This window comes from Grus americana, chromosome 22 (genome assembly GCF_028858705.1).
Source record: "Grus americana isolate bGruAme1 chromosome 22, bGruAme1.mat, whole genome shotgun sequence".
Taxonomy (NCBI): domain Eukaryota; kingdom Metazoa; phylum Chordata; class Aves; order Gruiformes; family Gruidae; genus Grus; species Grus americana.
This window is the reverse complement of record NC_072873.1, coordinates 7634388-7640054: the sequence shown is the minus strand read 5'-3', so window position 1 is coordinate 7640054 and position 5667 is coordinate 7634388. Positions and strand designations below refer to the sequence as shown.

Below are 5667 nucleotides of genomic sequence, written 5' to 3'. Positions count from 1 at the left end.
CCAACACAGGAGACATGCGAATGGCCCAGCAGAGACAGATCAGAGAAGCTTCTGAGCTCAGAAATGTGTCCCACTGTTGCCGCAGTGGCCCAGTGGGGATGGAGGGGGTAACTGCTCTTGCACAGAGCCTTTCCAGAGCAGAGCTGGGATCTGGCAGTGGTACAACCTTAAAGGCTCAGGAAAGCTGCCCTAGGCTTAAAGGAGACAAGAAACCACAGAGCAGCCACGGGTATTTGGGCACTGGGTGCTCTCCCAGAGCTGCAGCGGCCCATGGGGGTGCTGGGTTCACAGAGAGTGGGGACTCCATTGTGTGGTTGCTACCAATCCTAACTTGTGCATTACCTCAGCCCTGCGTGCCCTTTGGAGCCATCCTCTATTCGAGCCTCATCCCCCAGCACAGCTCAATCCAGAGCTAGAGGAGATCCCTTCCCAGAGTGCCAGAGGGGCTGCTGACCTCATCCATTGGCAGCCATGGGCTCCTCACACAGGGCTTGGTCTCCCCATTCACAGAATGTGATCCAGGAAGCAGTGCTTCAGGCCCATCTAGGAAGATATACAGCAAGGCTGGAAGGAATGGTGGCCATCTGCTGTGAAGTAGCCAAGAATATCTTCCTCAACTCCAAGGACAGGGCAAAAAAGACAACCCAGGGCAGTGAGTCCTATCCTTCCCATCTTCTGGGAATGAGGAAGGGTCCTCTTTTGCGCCCAAGCTAATTCTCCCCAAGAAGCCACCTTTTGTCATAACCAGACTGGAAGACTTGCCACAGAAGGAAGGAGGACTCGGAGGCCCAGGCTTGAATGCAGCACAACTTTAATGAGTCTAAAGAAGAGAAGGAGGTGGCTCACAGGGAGCACCTGAAGGCACGACTGTCTGCCTGCCCACTCTGCAGAGGGAGAGACGCCAACAGGTCCCCGCTAGGCTGGTGTTGAGAGACAGCAACAGGAAAGGAAGGAGAGAGAGGAGAGTGGAAGAAGGAAACAATGGCCCAAAGCTCTACATAGAATGCCCTGAATCTCTGCCTCCTCTCCAGCAGCATGTTCTGAGGTCTTGGGAGGATCTTGCCAGGGGAAGCTGCCAGCAGATTTAGCAGGGTTGACACCTGTTGCCACAGTAGCGGCTGGTGATGCAGGAGAGGTCACAGCACCCAGAGTTGATGGGCACTCCATCACAGCTGAGGATGCTGCCAACAGCAGCGGAGGTGGAGGAGCCCACAACGGTGTTCTGTGGGAAGGAGCTGAGGATGGGGCCAGGCAGGGTCACCACCACGGGGGAGGGCTCAATGACGACTATGGAGTTCTGGCACTGCCTGACGCAGGGCTCATTGCAGCTGTTGGCCAGCGGGGTTGGGCCACAGGGCTGGCAGGGCAGGCAAGGCTGGCAGGGCTGGCACTTGTCGGAGCAGGACATGTCTCTGGGCCAGAGGTTCACCTGGGAGAGAGGGTAGGGAGAGGTAGAAAACAGGGGCACCTGAGAAGCAGCACTGCACCCAACCACACGGGAGGCAGGGCACCTCCTGGCCCAGCAGACGCTGCCCAGCTCACAGCCCAGGAGCTGCCTCACCTAAGTCCCAGCCCCTCTCTGTGGAAGACCTTCTCTGCCCTTGCCTCTCCCATGAGAAGCAGCTCCCAGCCCTGGGCTAGGGCAGTCCGTATCAGCGGAGACATGCATCGAGGAAAGACCTGATCTCGAAGGAGGAGGAGAAGAGGCTTCCCACTCACCTGATTCCCAAGGAGAAGGAGGCGAGAGAAGTGGATGAGAGAGCAGAGACTTGGGCTGCCTTTTATAGGAGTCTCGTGCTGCCTCAGGCCCGGAGGCACCCCTTGTGGAAGTAATAATGTTCTGACAAGCTCATGCCTAATGCAAAGCATCCCAGCTAATGGCATGGGCTGTGTCCTGGTTTCCTGCACTGCTGCCTTTTCATTTCCTGGCTTGTGCCACGTGCTTCCCCACGTGAAGGCTTCTGTAAGTGCCGGGACGAGAGGCCCCAGGATTTCCAGGGCAGAAACACGTCAGCGCAGGCAGAAGACTCAGCTCCAGTGCTGATGGCGTCCTGTGCAGGCAACTGATGTGCACCTGGGTCATTCCTGTGGGCTTGTTTGTGGTTAGGATGTGGGCACCGGATGCCCAAGGACTGCCATTTGAGAGGACATGGCACATCTCTCTGACGGTCGCTCATTGTTGCACACCAGTGGGCTTCTGCTGGGAGGGTTTGACCCTATTGCAACACTAACAGTGCTGTCAGGACGCATTTGCTGGGCTCCTTGGCCTCATCCCCTCTCTGTGCAGACTCTGCAGGTCCTCAGGCAACACCGTGAGCATGTCTGGGGCCCGGTCCTTCCCCGGGGTACTTGAGTCGTGTCCTGCCAGCAGGCTCCCCAGCATCTCCTCAGCAGAGGCCACAGCTGCTGATGTTTTCTTGGCTTTATGTGAGCGTACAGATTTTGGCATGGCTCCATGCAGGCGTGCACGAGCACACGTGTGTCGGTCTGTACTTGTGTGACCCTCATCACGAGGGCATACGCAGGTCATAGCAGGGGGACTCTCCCCTGGTGTGTCCATGAGCACCGCAGAGTAGCGGGTTGCCCTTGCCAGCTGAAATGCAGTCTCTGCCTCCTGTGCCCTCCACTTCTTGCTTTATGTACAGGGAGAAAGGCCAAGAAAGCCAAGAGCTTTGATTCAAACACCTTTGGAGGTCAAGCACCAGGAATTCCATATCCCCCATAAAATCCTGAGTCACTGTTCTCCACTTGGACATTGAGCCGTTGACCACAACTCTTTGAGTGCGACCATTCAGCCAATTCCTTGTAGACCGAGTGGTCCATCCATCGAATGCATATCTCTCCAATTTAGAGACAAGGATTCAAGGATCACGTCCTCCAAGCTCAGGAACGATGCATCCCAACAAAGAGGAAGGCAGGCAAAAACGGCAGGAGGCCTGCGGGGATCAGCAAGGAGCTCCCGGACAAACTCAAACACAATGAGGATGCCTACAGAGGGTGGAAGCAAGGGCAGGTAGGCTGGGAGGAATAGAGAGAAATTGTCCAAGCACACAGGGATCAGGTTAGGAAAGGCTAAAGCCCTGACAGAATTAAAACTGGCCAGGGATGTCAAGGACAACAAGAAAATCTTACATAGGTACGTCAGTGATAAAAGGAAGACTAGGGAAAATGTGGAACCCCTCCCGTATGAAATGGGAGACCTGGTTACCTGGGACAAGGAGAAGACTGAGGTACTCAACAACTTTTTGCCTCAGTCTTCACTGGCAAGTGCTCTAGCCACACCACCCAAGAGTCAGAAAGCAAAGGCAGGGACTGGGAGAATGAAGAACCAGCCACTGTCAGAGGAGATCACGTTCGAGACCATCTAAGGAACCTGAAGACGCACAAGTCCATGAGACCTGATGAGATGCCTCCACACATCCTGAGGGAATTCATGGATGAAGCGGCTAAGCAACTCTACACCGTATTTGAGAAGCTGTGCCAGTGTGGTGAAGTTCCCACTGACTGGAAAAGGGGAAACACAATCCCCATTTTTAAAAAGGGGAAGAAAGGAAGAGCCGGGGAGCTACAGGCCAGTCAGTCTTACCGGTGCCTGGCAAGGTCATGGAGGAGATCCTCCTGGAAACTCTGCTAAGGCACATGGAAATTAAGGAGGCGATTGGTGACAGCCAACATGGCTTCACTAAGGGCAAATCGTGCCTGACAAATTTGGTGGCCTTCTACGATGGGGTTACAGCGTTAGTGGATAAGGGAAGAGCAACTGGTGCTGTACACCTGGACTTGTGCAAAGCATTTGACTTTGTGCCACGTGACATCCTTGGGACAGGCCCAGAGAACTTGTGGATGGCCCATCCCTGGAAGTGCTCAAGGCCAGGCTGGGTGGGGCTTTGGGCAACGTGGTCTAGTGGGAGGGTGTCCCTGCCCATGGCAGGGGGTTTGGAACTAGATGGGCTTTGAGGTCCCTTCCAGCCCAAACCACTCCAGGATTCTAGGATATCCCCTGCAGGAAGTGTGGCCTGTGCAGGGCCTGTGCTGAAGCAGGCTGCTGGCAGAACTGTGGCCCCTGGAGGACCCACGCTGGAGCAGTCTTATCTGGAAGGACTGCAGCCTGTGGACAGGACCCATGCTGGAGCTGGTTTTGACAGACTGCAACCTATGGGAAGTGCTCACACTGGAGCAGGGAAAAATGTGCAGAGGAAACTGCGGCAGAAAGGACTGACTGTGTACTGACTACAACCCCCCATGCCGCATCCCACTGTGCTGCTTGGGGGTGGAGGAAATAGAAGAGTCGTGAATGAAGGAGGGAGGCTGAGTCTGTGAAAAGGAGGAGAGGATGCAGTGAAGGTATTTGAAGGATTTTTCACTCTTTCTCACCATCCGGCTCTATGTTTCACTAGTAATAAGTTAAAGGAATCTGTCCCATAGAGGAAGGAGAGTGAGAGAGCAGCTGGCTGGGTGTCTGGAAGCCAGCCAAGGTCCCTGTTGTTTTGCACCATCTATGGCAATTAGAAGTGCCATGAGCGTTTATCATTTATGTGGGGTTTTTGCTGTGCATCTGTGCCGTCAGGAGCAGTCTCTCTCTCCCACTGCTGTTCCCCTCAGAGGATGGTGGGCAGTGATGTCAACTGGCCTTTGTGCTTGTGTACCTGGGAAGTTAGTGGCAGGTTTACAGCCACGGGCAGAGCACAGCCCGCCAACTCTCCTGCCACAAGGCTGACACGAACAAGGAGATCGCGAAGGCCGTGTGGGAGGAAAGCTGTGAATGGGAGCTTCTGTGCTTGCTTCATCTCTTTCTGAGTCTGCTAGCAAAGGTCCTGCATCAGAACTGATGACAGAGAAGAAACACCTGCTCCCTTGGTTGTCCCAGACCCCCCTTCACCTGCATTCCTTTCCCCAACCATCCAGCCCGCATTGCCTCTCCTTTCCAACCCATGCACTCTCAGTGTTTCACAGACAGGTCAGTGCAGAAGATCTCGGCTGTCTTTGTAGTCCCAAGTTTCTGAGGTTCAAGCACCAAAGGCTGTTCCCCATGATCGGTCGGCTTTGGGAGAGGTGGGAGCTGGGAGGAGGGGCACAGTACAGTTCTCCTCTCTTGGCATCCTGGTAGGAGGCCCTTCTGTGCAAGGCTGAGCTCTGGGGAAAGCGCTCTCGCTTCTCCCTTGGCACCCCTATTTCCACGAGGCACCCAGAGATCTGCAAACAAAGATCCTCTTCCTGTCAGGGGCTGGGACTAGTGGCCGCAGAGAAGAGGAGAAGGTGGTGAGAGAGCTTCTGCCATGCAACTGTTCTTCCCCTGCACCCAGGATGGGATTGCACTTGCCATGAGCTGCAAAGAGCGAGCGTGGGCTATTCTGATCAGCGCTCTCTCTGCAGTACCATGGGAGGAACTGTCAGTTGCTCCTCTGTGTCATCTTGCAGGCCCATGCAAAAAACCTTGCTGCCTGTGGAGGAGGCAGAGATGTGGTTCTGAGCTGCAAGGGACAGGGAGTGAAGCAGGCCCACAGAGAGTGTGTCCTGCCCTCCCAGTCCTCTAGGAATGAGAAGGGCTCCACCGGCTCACCCGTTTTGTTCCCTCCCAGCAGATCTCCTGTCTCCCTGGACAGCTTTAGAGAGCATCCAGAGAGCAAAGGACCACACAGAGCCCGAGGCTGGGATGCAGCAGGGTTT

At 55.1% G+C, this 5667-nt stretch overlaps 1 pseudogene; it reads right to left on the bottom strand.

Annotated features, from left to right (window-relative positions):
• Positions 1-1084: 1084 nt before the first annotated feature.
• On the bottom strand, positions 1085-1853 carry LOC129195528 (feather keratin Cos1-1/Cos1-3/Cos2-1-like; annotated as a pseudogene).
• Positions 1854-5667: the final 3814 nt, after the last annotated feature.